This window comes from Aegilops tauschii, chromosome 5 (genome assembly GCF_002575655.3).
Source record: "Aegilops tauschii subsp. strangulata cultivar AL8/78 chromosome 5, Aet v6.0, whole genome shotgun sequence".
NCBI classification, from domain to species: domain Eukaryota; kingdom Viridiplantae; phylum Streptophyta; class Magnoliopsida; order Poales; family Poaceae; genus Aegilops; species Aegilops tauschii.
Window position 1 is genome coordinate 181,687,066 of NC_053039.3, and position 17,623 is coordinate 181,704,688.

At 42.9% G+C, this 17,623-nt stretch overlaps 1 long non-coding RNA gene across 2 annotated transcripts; it reads left to right on the plus strand.

Annotated features, from left to right (window-relative positions):
• The first annotated feature begins 656 nt into the window (after nucleotides 1-656).
• Nucleotides 657-1,582, plus strand: LOC120964435 (uncharacterized). 2 transcript variants are annotated; one of them, XR_012184433.1, is made up of 3 exons: nucleotides 657-935; nucleotides 1,009-1,225; nucleotides 1,333-1,582. It is a non-coding gene; the product is annotated as an uncharacterized lncRNA (long non-coding RNA). The 2 variants fall into 2 exon arrangements; XR_005756690.3 differs by lacking the exon at nucleotides 657-935 and having other exon boundaries at nucleotides 953-1,225.
• The last annotated feature ends 16,041 nt before the right edge of the window (nucleotides 1,583-17,623 follow it).

Consider the following 17,623-nt stretch of genomic DNA (forward strand, 5'->3'; position numbering starts at 1 on the left):
ACAAAGTGCACCCACTGAGTGTAGACCCTGAGACCGCGGTTGACTGCGAGTAATCGGCGGTGGTATGAGAACATGTCGCCGTATATATATATAATTCTGATTCTATGATCAGAATAGATATTTGGATCACGGGGCGCCTGGCGATCCACCCGCCTGGCGATCAGATGTTCCCGAACTCACCCCCGCCGGCCCGTCCACATTTACCGCAACAGTTCTCTGGCCCGATCCACCCGCACCACCTCTCTGCCCCCAATCCTCGTGGCCACCCGCCGCCGCCCTGGCTCCGGCGCGCCACCCGTCGCCGCACTGGCTCCGGCGCCACCCTCCGCCACCCCCACGGCCCTGACGCGCCACCCGCCACCGCCCTGCCTCCGCCGCACCCATGGCCCCGATGCGCCACCCGCCACCGGCCCCCTGCTTCCGCCGCCCCCATGGGCCCGATGCGCCACCCGCCACCGGCCCCCTGCCTTCGCCGCCCCATGGCCCCGATGTGCCACCCGCCACCGGCCCCTTGCCTCCGGCGCCCTACCTTCCACCGCCGCCACGGGTGGGGGGGGGGGGGGGGGGGGGGGGGCGCTCGTGGTGGCGCAGCTGACAGGGATTGGGCGCTTCTTGAAGCTGCAGGAGGCGTTGACCTGCAGCTGGAGCATGCCTCGACCTGCATCTAGTCGCGCGTGCCATGACGGTCGAGGCCACATGGCACGTCGAGGCCTGTAGGTGATGATGCCTTTGTTACTTCCGGCAACCAGGGATGTAAGCTACTGCGGCCATTCCCATGTGTACGAGATGCATGTGGCGCACAGACCAGCCTCCCGCCCAGCCGCCGTGACATGTGGCCACCTAGCACTTCTACGCCCCATGCTTTTCTGTTGTTCCCCTGTACTGTATCTAGATCAAGCGTTGATTCCTCCCCCCTGTCCAGTTCTGTATTGTTTGTAAGTAATTTTGATGTCTGAAGTTCAGCTATACGTGCAGGTGCAAAAAACTAATGTTTTCCGTTGGTTTTAGTTTCACAGGTCCTTCAGAAAAATGGGAAAAGGGGTTTTCTTCCATATTTATCTACAAAATGTATCAATGCCTCTGTTTATAGGAGGCACGGAGATGTTTCCTGGACGGATGTGCAATCTGGTTTAAATGGGCGATGGCACAAAATTAGGCCTCTTAGGTGTGGGAATGGCACTCTTCGCCATGATCGCCATGAGGAAAATCTACAACCTACTAAAAGGTATAATCTAAATGCCCCATGGAGTTCATGTATACCAAATTTAATATGTACCTGCATAGGGGAGATGATGCTTCCTGGAGTTTTCTTAGATGCCCATTTGATTTCAGTTCAGCTGGTGCTTGTGTGTTCACATGAAGACAGGAATTGTGTGAGGGAGTAGAAAAGAAAATTGTGGTAGAGAACATGCCATAGGCGTGGGTAAGTTGTGATGTGAGGAAATGCATACACATGTGTATACATTCCAATTCTGCACTCATATGTACTCCTGCTTTTTTTGACACAAAAATGTGCTCCTGCTAAGACAGAGAAACTACATGTACTTCTGTATTTATGCTTAAAAAATCACTGAAAAAACCAGCCCTATTGAGTGCTCCATGTACATCAGTACAATGTGTGCAAAGCTGAAAAGAAAATACTAGATAGCATTACCTACGCTGGAACCAATTTCAGTCTATATTCCAATTCAACGGTGTTAGTCTGACAGAGATGTTGTAGGCAGATGTCATAGCATGGCTGCAGTTAACTACGAAACCATTCGGAAGCATGTCATAGCATGCAGCCCCATCCCATCACTTGAGTTCAGTTCAGCTTACCCAGACGCATAAGTTCAATTGTGTGTACTCAAGAAATAACAGAGATTGTTGACAAAATCGTAGTAGTTCAATGAATATCATAATGGAAGGAATCATGTTGCAAAGTTGATTCCACCCGTTCCTGCAAATTTTGTTGATTGTGGGTCGTCAAAATTTTATTTGTCTATCATGTGCTGCTACTTCTCTGGTGCATGCCCAGCTCCCGTCTGGACATATCTTCGGCCGCCGACCTGCTCCCGACGAGTGGCGCGTGCTGGTGCATGCGCTTGTGTGCGTGCATGCTGGTGAGTCTCGGCGTGCGTACATGCTGATGTGGTCTATCTTCTTCTTCTACGCTGATGTGCACATGAGCATTAGTACGAGGAAAATGGAGACCGGCCGGAGCAAGAACTAAAAAAAAATTTAAGCAAGAAGTTCAAAATAAAAAAAGTACTTCAAAATCTTTATGGATTTTTAACGTTTGTAAAAAATAAGAGAAGTCCAACTTAAAAAGAGGAACATATCAAAAGAATATATAAAAAAAGATTTTCCCCATTATAAAAAAACTAGAAGTTCAAATTAGAATAAAAAGAACAACTAAAAAAGTTTAAAAAAAATCCTGTTTCTTAAAAAAAGTAGAAGTTCAAGTTTAAATAACGGAGCGGTTCGATGCTTATTACAAAATCAAGAAGTCCAAATTACAAAAACAGAGCAGTTCGATATTTATAAAAAATAAGTGATAGATGTTCAAGGTGAAAACAACGGGGAGTTTAACTACTAAAAGAATGCGTTTCAGAAAAGAATATAAGAACAGAAAATTAAAAGCTTAAAAGGTTGTTGCAAGAAGTTCACGTGCTCCTCCTAGTATTGTTCAAAATTCATGCGTGAGACGCCCGACCATCCATTTACATGTTGAAAAGGGGCAAAAACGACGTTGTTTTTGCGATTATTAAATAGTGTATATATATATATATATATATATATATATATATATATATATATATATATTAAAATAAAATAATCTTGTGGAGTGGATAATGCTTGTGCCCCTGGATGCTGGCCATGTGAGATTTTGATGGCAGTGTAGTGATGACAAGTTCAGAAGATGTACTAATGAAAAGAAAACAGATTAGTCGAGATGACTACCTTCAACTATTTTTCTTCTACAATAATTCTGTCACTACCTAGTGTTTTTCTATATGTACATTAAAAAGGCTTATATGTATGTAGCTACATGTGTTTCTAAATAGACCACATCTATTGGATTTTATGGCAATCGGCAAATTAAAAATATGGCACTACCCATCCTTGATGAATACTGAATATTGTTCTTAGGAGAAGTTCATGTGTATAAAAATGTTGTTAATTATAAAACCATGAATTTGGAATTATACACTAATAAATTTTCCTATTTGTAAAAAAAATCTAGAGGTTCAAATTTAAATAATGGAGAAGTACAATGTTTATTACAATACCAAGAAGGTGAAATTAAAAAAACCTGAGCCATTCAAAAACTTTATAAAAAATGATTTTCCCTCTTTTGGAAAAGACCTAGAAGTTCAAATTTAAATAACACCAAGAAGTCTTGAAGTAAAAAATGAAGCTATTTGATGTTTATAAAAAAAACTCAGATTTCCCTAATACTGAAGATTAAAACCAAGAAGTTCAATTTTAAAAAATGGAGTAGTTCAATGTATATAAAAAATTCAGGTTTTCTCGTTACTAATGAGTACAACTAAGAAGTTCAATTGGAAAAAGCGGAGCAGTTTGATATGTATTTGAAAAAAATTATTTTTTAGTTACTAAAGAATAAAACCAATAAGTTCAATTCAAAATAACAAAGAAGTTTGATGTTTCTAAAAAAAATCCAATTTCACATTTCTAAAAAAACACAATGAAGTTTAAATAAAAAAGGTAGAGCGGTTCAATGTCTATAAGAAACTCAGATATTTTCGCGTAACCGAGAGAAGTTCGGATTGATAACTCCCTGAAGTTCATGTACTAAAGGGTGTGCAATTTGTATTTAAAAAAGAATGAAAAAGAAAAAGGCTAAAAAGTTTTGTTGCTAGAAGTTCAAGTGCTCGGCTCAAGAAAGTTCAAAAATTCTTGTGATAGAGGTTGAACAAAAATATGTGACAGAAGTTCAAGGTGTAAACAGAGGGAAGTTCAGCTACTACACGAAATGCGTTTCACGTAAGAACATACGAATAGAAAACAAAAAAACTTAAAACGTTTGTTGCAAGAAGTTCATGTGCTCCTCCTAGCATAGTTCAAAATTTATTTGCAGATGTCCGTCGTTCATTTACATGTTGAAAAAAAGCAAAAAACAATGTTGTTTTGCCATTTTAAAAACTGCTCTCAAATGGCAACGAATTTGTAACACCTGTCTACATGAAAAACTTGCTGCGATTCATAAGCTTTCCACCAGGTATATTGTGTGCCACATTTCAATGAACGGTTTAAAATTTTCATGTATACCATTTAAAACACGTTTTGATGTATTCAAAAAATTCTTAACTGTTAAAAGAAGTTCATAGTGAAAACAACGAGAAGTTCAAGTACTGCAAGGAATGCATTTCAGGTGCGAATAAAAGTATAGAAAAATAAAAGCTTAAAAGGTTTGTTGAAAGAAGTTCAAGTGCTCTGTCCGGAGAACTTCAAAAATTCTTGCGAGAGAGGTTCACCTTGTATTTCCATGTTTGATTTTTCCTATATAAAAATCGAATATAATTCCTTACTCAAAATATAAAAAGGTGAAGTTCAAATTGAAATAACAGAGAAGTTCGGAGTTTATTAAAACCTAGGATTTACTTGTTCAACAAATAAAAAACATAACCCCATCTTTTGCACTTTAAAAAAAACTCATAAAAGAAAAAAAATGGTTGCTAGAAGTTTCAAGTGCTCGGCGAGGAAAAGTTCAAAAAATTCCTGTGAGAGAGGTTCACCGTGTATTTAGATATCCAAAATACATAAAAAAATATGTTGTTTTTTGTGTTTTAAAATAATTATCTCAAAACAGAGAGAAGTTCGAAGTGATAACAACTGGAAGTTCACGTACTACATGGTGTGTATTTCATATAAGAAAAATACAATAAAGTGAAACAGTGTGAAGTTCAAACAGACATGCCCCAGAAGTCCAACTACTTCACGTAGTGCAAAAAACAACACGTCAAAAACAGAGTGAAGTTCAAACAGACATGCCCGAGAAGTTTAACTACTTCACGCAGTGCATTTCCATTCACGATGAAGGCATAAATCATGATCTCGTCATTTTCTAATTTAGTTCAAAACGGCAGGAATATCATTTGTGTAAGTTCAAGTACTCGGTAGGAGAAAGTAAAAAAAAACATATTGTGAGAGAGCTTTGCAAAAAAGAATATCATTTGTGCAACACTGACGAAATGGATGAGAAACTTACAAATGAAAATATGTCAAAGAAGTTCAACGTGAAAACAGCAGGAAGTTCACCAACTACACTGAATGAATTTCAGAAGAAAAACTTTTAAAATCGTCGCGAGTATTGTTGGGGATATTACCACTGGGCGTAAACCGGCTAGGAGAGGACGGGTTAACCCCATGAGTAGTTCATATGTATCTGAAGTCCATGAAGACAGACGGTGACGCTTCAAGTAGGCCCAGGGCCCAAAGCCGGTTTAAGGCCTGTAGACATAAACCGGCATTCATATGTAAACTTGTGTTGTAAGATAGAAGTTGCAGAGACCGAGCCGGACACGATTATGAGCCGGCCTCGGGATTCTGTAAACCGGTGGGCGTCAACCCATGTATATAAGGGGACGACCCGGCGGCGGTTCAAGGACAACAGACAACAACTCGAGACCCAGGCAAAGCGTATTCGCTCCCTGGTCATCGAAACCCCATCAATTCCATCACAACTAGACCTAGGCTTTTATCTTCATCGTAAGGGGCCGAACTAGTATAAAACTCTCTTGCGTCCCTTGTCCGCTTTAACCCCTTTAAGCTAACCCGTATCAATGGCTCCACGACTAAGTCCTTTCTCTAGGACATCTGCCGTGACAAAACCACGACAAGTATGAACAAATGATAAACACGGGAAAGTTGCGTGTTTACAGCAGCTTTCTATCGGTATATCACTTGCTCAATTTCGGTGAGTGGATGGAGAGCTACGAGCAAAAAACACACGTGAAAAATAGAGTGAAGTTCAAGTAGACATCCCGAGAAGTTAAAGTTCCTCACGCGGTGCATTTTCGAAGAATCTGTTTCGCGATAAAGGTAGAACGAATGATCTCGCCGTTTTCGAAATTACTTCAAAATGGCTAGGAATCATAGAAAACCATCAACATGAAAAAGTTTCGCATTTTCCTTAGCTTTTCAACGGTATATTATTTGCCTCATTCCGAAGTTGTAAAAATTACGGTGAAAAAACGTTTTTTCCATTTTCAAAATTAACATAAAACTGTAAAAAATTGGGAGAAAAAATATATACCAAAAAGTTTCGCATTTGTTCAAGCTTTCCAACACCGTATCATATGCTGCATTCGGACTTACGGTTAAACAATTAGCTCGAAAATACGAACTCGGTGAAACTTGTACCGTTTTCTAAATTACTTTTAAACCTTTCAGAGTTAGAAAAAACTTTCAACACGAAAAATTAGCGCATTTCCATAAGCTTTCCAATGACATATCATTTGCCTTAATTGGATTAGCCATTTAGAAATGACATAGAAAATACGAACTCGGCTGTTCAGTTTGCGAAATTTTACGATTTTCCAAATTACTCTTTATCCATAAGGAATTAAAGAAAACTTTCGACATGTAGAAGGAGCGGTTTTAGAGCAGCTTTCTGACGTCATATTATTTGCCTCATTCCGATAAACGGTTTAGAAATGCGATCGAAAATACGATTCACGTTTTTTCTATGAAGAAAATATGGTTTTCAAAACTGCTCTTAAACCGCTTATATTTTGCCAAAAATTTAACTTGGGTCATAATACTGGTATCCATAGCTTTCCAACGGTATATCGCAAGCACTAGGAGAAGTTCATGTCGAACAACTCAGGCAGTAAAATTGCAAAAAACGCAATTTCATCACGACCCGAGAGCAAAATCCGCCAACGAGCGAGATTCATATTTAAAACGGGTATTTAGTTGCTAAAAAACGTTTCTAGATTACACTAACATCATATAGAACACAACTAACCAGAATAATTCGCGCGGGGAGACACAGTTGCGAAGATAGCCCGAAGGTCGGGTTCGTAGAGAGGTAAGTTCAGGCGTGTAACTCAGGAAGTTCATGTTGTGATCAGAATAATATTCTGATCCCTTGATAAGAATAGTGTTTATGTGTGTGCATATACATACATACATATATATATATATCACTATATATAGGGATTGACTATTCGTCACCCTGGGTGAGGAATAGTGATTCTTCACCCACCTCTATTTTAACATCTATGGACCGTAATTTTACATTCCGTAAGTTTTGTCTTATTTCCGACGTAAAAAGAGACCATAAGAAAATATATAATCATTGTAAAAAATATTTTATGTTATGTAAAATTACAAACGTAAAAACATAGTGTAAAATACACATAAACTGCAAATTTTCTTGTTTTATGACCTATATTTTTATTTTCTTATGCCAAATTTTACGTAGTGAATCAATAAAAATATAACTATTTGAATTCCAAACGTAATTTAATTATGAAATGATCGTAATATTACCTCAGGTGAAGAATAATTTATTCTGCACCCTGGGTGATGAATAGTATCACTATATATATATATATATATATATATATATATATATATATATGGTGGGTCTATTATGGTAACACCCCTTAAGAGTCTTATTCTAATAACACCAGCCTTATTCTGCACATCCCCCACCTGATCGCCGCCGCTCCTCCCCTCCCGACCTTCTACCGTGGCAGCGGCCTGGGAGCGCCGCCGCCCCTCCCCTCCCGACCTTCTACCATGGCAGCGTCCTGGGAGCGCCGCCGCCCCTCCCCTCCCGGCCTTCTTCCGCGGCAGCGGCCTGGAAGCGCCGTCGCCCCTCCCCTCCCGGCCTTCTTCCGCGGCAGCGGCCTGGAAGCGTCGCCGCCCCTCCCGTCCCGGCCTTCTTCTGCGGCGGCGGCCTGGCAGCGATGCCCCCTCCCCTCCCCGCTTTCTCCCGCGGCGGCGGCCTGGGAGCGCCACCGCCCCTCCCCTCCCGGCCTTCTTCCGCGGCAGCGACCAACCAGCGCCGCCGCCCATCGCCGCTCGGCCTTCTTCCGCGGCAGCAACCGAGCAACGCCTCCCCCACCAGTATATCGGCCTTCTTCCACGGCAGCAGGTCGGTAGCGCCGCCGTCGAACTCCTCCGGTCCTGCAATTAGCTGTACTTCATCAGATGTGGATTGGTGCTGCCTCGACATCAAACCAATTCGAGCAAGGAGGACTGTGCGCAAGGTTCCTTCATCCACGGCAACTTCTTGGATTAAGTCTGCAACGACCTTCAGAGCAAATCCTCCGTCTCCGTTCACCTTGAGCAACATCCAGACCGCTCATGAACTTTTGAAGGGCAAGTGGACTGCACAGGCGAACGCGAAAATTGTGCAGACGGACGAGAAGAGAACTTCCTCCTGCAAACGCAAGAAATCACTGCAACACGAGGTAAGCAGTACACTTCCTCAACCATATCAGTTTAGTTATTCCAGACAAAGCAGTACATGCAGTCCAGTACGCCTACAAAAACGATGTAGTGCGGTTGCTTCGGTTCGTTGTGGGGGAAAATGCAGTGAACTTGCTCGGTTATGCAGTACGCTTGTGTAGGTTCATTACGGACAACGATGCAGTGTGGTTACTTTAGTTCACATTGCAGGGTGATGCAGTTAGCATGCATTAGTTTCGCAGTACCATTTGTAACACATTGCAGTTCGCATGATTCAGTTCATTTTGACTGACAATGCAGCTCGGTCGTTTTGTGTGCAGGAAATGACGTTCAGCAGATACAAAATGCCGCGCATAATTGACAACCTAGTGAACAACAACTTTCAGAAGAGTAAAGCTTCTTCTGAAAGAGATACTGGCTGGGTTACCCCTGAGATTCCTCGAGGATTCTTCACGACAACAAACAGGGTGCACTACTCTCCGGAAGAGGATTTTTTCCAGGGAGAAGAGGTAGTCGAGGATGACGATGATGTCACCTTCATCTGGGAGGGCACTCACCGACAGGAGGATGAAATGATGACGATGAAGATGACCCAATAATAGTTCTCAACCCAGAGTATAAGCACGAGTTCACTACGTTTGGACAGCATGTCCAAACAGACAATGATGATGCAGTTGAACACGATGTTGCAGCAGATGATGATGATGTGCCACCGCTCCAAAATTTTCAAACCAATCCACCGAGACATCGTCACAACACTGGATTACCACCACGTCCACCTGCTGCACCCCAAAACAGAGCTCAGCGTCCACCCGCTGCACCAAAAAACAGACCTCCAAGCAGAGCTGCTGCATCAACTTCGACAAAGCGACCACCAACGGTGCCTCGGTCAAAAGTCAACAGCAGGTACAAATCCTCCTCACTATTGCCACCGCGAGATCCTCAACTACACAGATTTGCTATAACCCCGCCATGTCCAATACAACCCGGCGAGCTGCAAATACCATCGGGTGAACGACTCTACACACATGTAAGTTTATGTTCTGAAAAATAATAATAATAGTTGCAGTCCATTCAGATAACATTGCAGTGCACACTGATATTTCTTGTGAGATTAGACCTAGCATCTAATACATTGGATTCTTCTGAAAACTTAGGAACACTACAATGCTTTTTTAAACTCGTATGCACTCCTCGTATTTAAAAAACAGAACAGAACAAATTATCTCTAGAGCATTGCACTTAATGCAGGATAAAAACATGCCGCTGAACCTCATACCTGCCGCTAGAATGAAGTTCACCACATACGACAAGGCATGGGACTTTTACAACAATTATGCAAGATGTGCAGGGTTTGGCATACGCTAGAGGGCACAACACAAGACAAATACCTACATTGTCTGCTCAAGAGAAGGGACGCACAAGCAGACTGTGTCAGATTATCAAAGGAAACATCATAAGACATAAAAAAGGATTGACTGCAAGGCAAAGATTAGAGTCAAAAAGAGGAAGGATGGCAAATTTGTGATAGAAATGGTTGAACTCAACCACAATCACAAGATGCTGGAAAGCCCCGGGATGCTTTTGCACACGCGATCGCACAAAAAAGACGATCCTTTGATAGACCAGTTAGTGAAAGACATGCAACTAGACAACCACACACATGCTCAGATGATGTCAACGCTGTCGCGTATGTCCGGTGGTCTGCAGTACATGGGACATACTAGCCGCGACTGGGTAAACAAGTAAGCACATCACATAACATATCGCTTGAGCATCCTCTCGGTAATTATTTCCTGTTTGATGAGATGAGTTTGCATTGCGTTTGAAAATGCAGGAAACAAAAGTTTGCCAGAGAAGAGTCCCAAGATGATGTCAAGAAACTTCTAGATTTCTTCGAGATGATGCAGAAGATAAACCCAGAGTTCTTCTATGATTATGACGTTGATGCAGATAACCGTGTAAGAAACGTCTTTTGGGCCAACGCAAGTTGCAAAGGATCGTATGAAGATTTTGGAGACTGTGTTACATTTGACACGACGTATAAAACTAAAAAATTCCACATGCCGCTGGGAGTCTTCGTGGGAGTGAACCATCATCTACAGAGCACCATATTTGCTGTTGCCCTCGTACAAGATGAGACAATACCATCGTTCGAGTGGGTTTTCAAAACATTTCTAAGGTGTATGAACAACAAGCCGCCAATCTGCATCCTCACAGGTACAAAAAAACCCTGCATACTTACGTTTGTTTGGTGCACTTATATTTCTTCCATCTATCTTACACACACAAACAACTTAATAAAAAAACACTATTTGTGCCTTCTCAGACCAGTGTTCTTCGATGAAGGCAGCATTAAAAACTATCCTCCCACATACTCTGCATAAGTTGTGTCGGTGGCATATCATGAAGAAGTACAAAGACCACCTCGCCTTGCTGTATAAGGCGCGAGAAACTCAAGGATGATCTCAATGCGGTGCTCAACCACCCAGTAATGCCGTCAGAATTTGAACGAGCATGGAAGGACCTCATTCAGAGATACAACTTGCAAGACGACGAAGTGATGAATTCGCTGTGGGAAGACAGGCACGAGTGGATCTCGGCTTACTACAAGGAAGTTTTCTGTGCTCGGATGACTTCCACGCAGAGAAGCGAGAGCATGAACCGCATACTGAAGCAAAACTTTGTCAAAGGGAAGCATGATCTCCATCTGTTTGCTCAGCAGGTGGACAAGTGCATTCAGACCAGGAAGGCCGTCGAGCACGCAGAGACAGTAGCAAATGAGGTAAAAAAATAAGGTCCATCAAAAACTGCTAAAAAATATAACTACAGAAACAAACAATTTTTTCATTCATCTGGTTCGTAACAGTGCATTTCTGATCATGCAGTCAGAAGTAAAGACAACAACCCAGTTTGGGTTCGAAGTTCAACTATCAAAAGAGTATACAAGGGTAGTGTTTGCAGATTTCAAAGAAACACTCTACCGTAGCACTGCATTCAGAGCAGAACGGTGCCCTGAGAACCCGACAAAGTATCTCGTACACCACTACAACAGATCGGATGCATTTGACTGGGCAAGGCATAATTTCCAAGTAGTCGCCGATGAACAGAAAGGTGTCTATGAATGTGAATGCAAACTCTGGACACACACAGGTGAGACTCCTATCACAAAAAATTCTAGTTTCTGATAGTCATGCACGAAAGCTCACTTACTGGACTTTAAAAAGTCCACATGCATGACTAATTCACAAAACCAAATGAAGTTCACTTCTTTAAAATGAACAAATAACAAAAAAAATATGTGTTTATTAATTTCATGCAGTTCACTTACAAAACAAAGAAATCATGTGTTGTCTGCAGGGCTCTTTTGCGTCCATGTGTTATGCATGCTTTCTTATTTGAGAGTACTCAAGATTCCTGAGGTGTACATCATGAAAAGATACACCCGTAACACAAGATCAAATGCGACGTTTGACAGAAGAGATTATGAACAAACAGCACCAGATGGAACATCGCTTTTTTGCCGTAGAAAATTGCTGACAGAAACAGCAATGGACCTTGCAAACAGAGCGACAAGGTCCGACGCTGGGTGCCACAGAGCGTTGTCTAGTATGAGGGCACTGATCGAGGAAGTTGATGTGCTCAACGAAGAAGAAGAAGAAGCAGCAAAACTAAAGCAAGCAGAGAAATCCCAGCATGACAATAATGCCAAGCAAGTAGAAAATACCGAACGCAGCGGAACTGGTGCTATCAAAAAAGAAACAATTCTTCCACCTCCTGTTTCAAACACAAGAGGAAGGAAGAAAGGGCGTGACACAACCCAGAAAAAGGTTGCATGCAAGGAGAAAAATGATGACAAAAACAGTAAGCCACAGCCTGAGCTGGACAGTGATGGTCACCCACTGGGAATAAACAGGTGCAAGACATGTAATGAAATCAGCGGCCACAATTCCAGGACATGTACAAAAAGACATGAACAGGAAAAACGAGGACATGGCGATGCACAACCAAATAGAAATTCCACTCACAACACTAAGAAATGGACGAAACCAAGACGTTGTAGCATCTGCAAAAAGAGGAAGAGACACAATTCAAGAACCTGCCCCAAAAGAACAAGATCAGAAAATGAGGAAGACGAACAAGATGAAATCAAACAAGAAGATGGTGACACAACTGAAGACGAAATAGCTTATGAAGAAGCACATGAAGAAGAGGAGGAAGAAGAAGAGAGTGAAGAGGACGAAGAACATGAAGAAACTGAAGAAGCAGTGCCTTATGAAGAAACATATGATGAAGATGAGGAAGAGGAAGAAGAGAGTGAAGAGGACGAAGAACATGAAGAAAGTATGCCAACAAGAATACCACATGGGAATGCTGCTGTACAGAAACAACCGAGAACGACACCACTTTCAAAAAACAAGGTAGGAACACAAAAGGATGCAGTTCACAGCGCTGGAAAACGAAAGCCACCATCAACAAGCAAGCGGGGAGCAAGGAAGGATGCAGTTCACAACACTCTAAAACAAAAGCCGCAATCAACCAGCATGAGGGGAGCAAAGAAGGATGCAGTTCACAGCACTGGAAAACGAAAGCAGCCATCAACCAGCACGCGGGGAGCAAAGAAGGATGCAGTTCACATCACTCAAAAACAAAAGCCACCATCAACCAGAACGCGAGGGACTACAAACACAACGGTGCAGAGACAAGAACCAGCAACACCGCCACGGAAAACAAAAGAAAGGGCGACATTAGACACGCTCCAGTCACCGCGGAGAAGCAGCAGGTTAACGACCAAATAGATGAACTTCAATAAATTAATCATATGCATAGTAGTTTGCTTATCTGTATGACTTATGTATCAGTTTAAATTCGTGTAAAACACAAATTTCTCACTGACTATGAGTTATTCAACTAAACCATCTAAAGACAAATGGTGTATATAGTATACCATATATATAGCAGTCTAGATTAAAACTGTTACACATATTAAACCAAAAACGATGTAAAAAATGCAGTTAGCTCACTGGCAGCACGAAGTTCGGAATAATTATTGAAGCGGTTCAGATCACAAAAGTACTTATTACAAAACACATCAAAAAGATGAAGCGTTCGACATGCAAAAGTACTTATTACAAAATCAACCTCATAACCTTAACCAATCACGTCAAACGTGATTCTAACCATACGATCCTCGAGTTCAAAGAAGTTGAGGACAACAACTTGCTCAGACTTCAGGCCACTATCAATGACAAATTCCTTCCACCCTTTCTGCAGACACAACCGCGCGTCAATGCCTACATGTTACTTGGCTGGTTTAAGGTGTCCATTACCAAGAACAACTTGGAGAATTCCCTTCTTCTTGAGCCGGAGATACCTAACAGCTCGTTGGGGAATTTTCTGCAAAAAAGCAGTACATATTAAACGCAATCTAATGTGCAGTGCGGAACTTGCAAACAAGAAGTACGGTTACAACTATTATGAAGATCTTGAGAGTACCTACATGTAGTACAAAACCTACAAGCGGGGAAAATTGTGGAAACTATTACTTCTCATCTAGTATCTAAGCAGTTCACATATTGTAACCATGCAAAATAAAACACGAGCTCCATGCACACAAGCAAAGAAATAAAAACAAGATATAAGTACAAAGTGCAGTACACTTCAATAAAACAAAATAAGTACATTCCTAAAAAACTAGAAGTTCAGACTAGTATGGAATTATACAAAAAAAAGAAAACACAAAGAAAAAAATCAGATCAAGCAAAAATTACCATCTTGTAGTGAGTCTCAACATCTGTTGGCGTAAGCTGATGGATAAAAGGACTTGTGCGGCCAAGGCCACGGCGAAGCAGGGCGGAATAGAACGCAGAAACGTTGATGTGGCCCATATCCAATCCTTCTGTGAATACTATGCCATATGCAAGCTGCTCAGCTCGCCCAGCTCGGCACAATACCTTCCCCCCACGACGAGCATGACGGGCCTGCGAGCAAGCTAAGCAATCGCAGTGCATCGGCACACCACAACCATGCCCGCAGCAGGAGAGATTCACGCAGGGGCCTGGAGCCATCGCAACAAAAACCTAGAAAAGGTAAAAAATAAAGAGAGCCTAGAGAAAGGAGAGGAGTTGCGGCTAGAGGAGAAATGAACTGCAAAGGAAGGGTAGAAGTTGGCCTACATTTATAGGAGAGGAATGCAAAAAGGTCAAAACTGAAAATTAAAGAGGAGTTAATGAAAATTACGTTACCAAGAATGAAGGACAATCAATAAAGGTTTATGTTACCAAAACAAAAAAGTCTTACCAGGATGTTCTACAAAGACTTTGACTGCAGAAATTCCCACGAACTAACCGCAGATCATTAAATAATAATTCCCTCAAAAATTATAATCCACAGACCATTTTATGTGTGCAGTTCTTCAAAGTCTTACTAGGAAGTTCACTATATGTGTGCATGAAGTGCAGTACATGCTCAAAATGAAGCAAAAAAAATATGTGTGCATGAAGTGCAGTACATGCTCAAAATGAAGCAAAAAAAGCACTTTCGCGTAGTGCACAAAAGCAGAATTAGTTCACCTGATGTAGTCCTTATATGTAAGCCATGCAGTCTGCAGCGTTGGCATAACCAGTCACAACTTTAGCACAAAGAAACATGCACGCAGTGAAAAATGTGTACACCTGAAGCACATGACCATGACGAATGCAGTGCATAGAGGCAACAAAGCAGTGCACACCCCTACCAATGCAGTGCACAAAAATGTAGCGCAAAACATGTGTAGTACAGAATGCGTGCACATGCAGTCCAGAACACTGATCAATGCAGTGCACGGATGATTTGCTAAGCAGTGCACACCCCTACATTGAAAAAAGTACTTAAGATAGAAAATACAAAGGAAAAAAATTGACCACCACAGGTGCATCCGGCCCCAGCCAGTTTCGTAGTAGGTCTGCGCCCACCGTAGGCGAGCCGTTCTGATCCACAATGCATGGGGCCGGGCGCACATGGGCCCACAGGTCAGAGAGCATAGAGCATCGAGCGCCGGGTATAAGCGCCCAAATAAATAACCAGCGGAGTTCAACACGGCCGCCTTGCCAGCGCTTATAAACAGGTCGGGCGCGCCTTCCGCGGGCGAGGTGGGACTAAACATTAGGCCGCACACAACGCACCGGGAACCAGCCGTGCTCACAGGCCGACTTGGGCCCAATGCGTCTTCACTCCACGAACACAGGTCCAACAAGGCCCACTAAGAAAAAACAATAACTTCAAAAAAATGGGCCCCCCAACCCCCCCTTACCCCTCCCGTACAGGGACTGCAGTAAGTACAGGTAAAAAAATCGATGGAGTACGCAGCACTAGAAAGATGTAGTGCATTTAGCTACACGAAGCAGTACGGTTTAGCAAATCCAGTTCTGGATTACCTACATGAATAATACACGGTATAGAACACAGCGAAAAACTCATAAAATTGCGGAATACATTGTACTTTATTCGGGGGCTCCAGCAAGCACACGCAAAAAATACTGTCAAGTAAGCACCTGTACACAACATGCAGTTCTCCGTTGCACACGATGCAGTGCGGAACTCTAACCAATGCAGTTTCGTTATCACGCAGGATACATATAAACGTCACAAAATGCCCTTCGCACAGAAAGTGGTGGTTAAAAAAATCTACTAATCAAAAATAAATAAATAAAACACCACGTTCGCATACAACCACCCAATCGGAGCGGTTCCATCGCCACAACCCCACGATCACAGACGCAACACCAACCCACGATCTGCACAAACCGCATCGTCAGCGAGATCGTGCAGTTCATCCGATGCGGCCATCCCACCCCGCGCCCTCCCCTTAAATTCAGACCCTTGCCATAGGCCTTCTCATCCACAACAACACAAGTATCCATTGCGCTGCCACCAAATCGCTCCATCACATCATCTCCATGCAAAACACCAAGCCCCTACTACCGGCCACGGCGTTCGCCGACGAGTACAAGGACGAGGAGGCACACGGCAACACCAAGTTGCACGTCATCCACACCAATGACAAGAAGTAGGTGGCGATCACCCTCGCGCAGTACGAGCGCCACCTCAGCCACCAGCGCCACAAGATCGTCGGCATTGATCTCGAGTACAACAACGAGCCTGAAGCGATGTAGAAACCCGCCTTCTGCGAACTCTCCATCGGCAAGAAACACCCAGTGCTGCTCTTCCAACTGAGCGCCGCTGAAAGGTGCACCGTCTTCGACAACTTCCTCGCCGACCCTAGGTACACCTTTGCAGGCTTCTCCATCGACAGCGACAAAAAAGGCTAGAGCGCATCAATCTGGAGGTCGCCAACTACGTCGACATCCAGAAGGAGTGGAGGGCGCCCGAGGCAACCAAGGAGTTGGACTCTCCTTGGAGATGTCTCCGGCATGCTCATCGACGACTACTACAACAACATGAAGAAGAAGATCACCGACGACGAGCACAAGCGCTGGGCCACCCTGCCTCTGTCCATGAGGCACATCGAGTACGCGGCAAAGGACGCCTACGCAGCGTACGAGATATGGAACCACATCACCCTCACCCAGGACGGGCTTCGCCGTGCAAAGCTGGAGAAGGAGGAGCCCCCCAAGAAGCGCGCCAGGAGCAGCTGGGGATGGGGAGACGCTGACTGCTGAAGAAGAAGATGGTGCCGGCCAAAGAGCAACCAATGCCAGCGTCGTTTTAGAATTATCATCAAATTTGCTTTATGTTGTTTGCTTATGTATCGTTAGGTTGCTTGTGATCATTTGCTTTTGCTGAACTTAGTTTGCTTGCCATGCAGAATCGCTTGTAATGATGTGAACTTTGATTATGTTAGATTGCTTTCTGTTGAAATTAGTTTGCTCATGGTGAACTTGTCGTACAGAATGCCTGTGATAATTTGTTTTCGGTTTTTTGCTTATGAATCATTAGATTCGAGCAGTGTGCAAAACAAAAAATAAGATGCAGTGTGCAAATTGGACGCATGCAGTGCAAGTTGTGTACCAATGGAGTACATACTCTGTCGAATTAAGTTTACACATACGCAACGAAGCAGTGAACACCCCTAAATTTGATAAAAAAGAATACATAAGAGCAAAAACACAAAAAGAAAAAAAATGCGACCTGTATATGTAGTGCGGAAATAGATGAACGTGCAATACACAAACATAATCAATGCAGTGCGGGT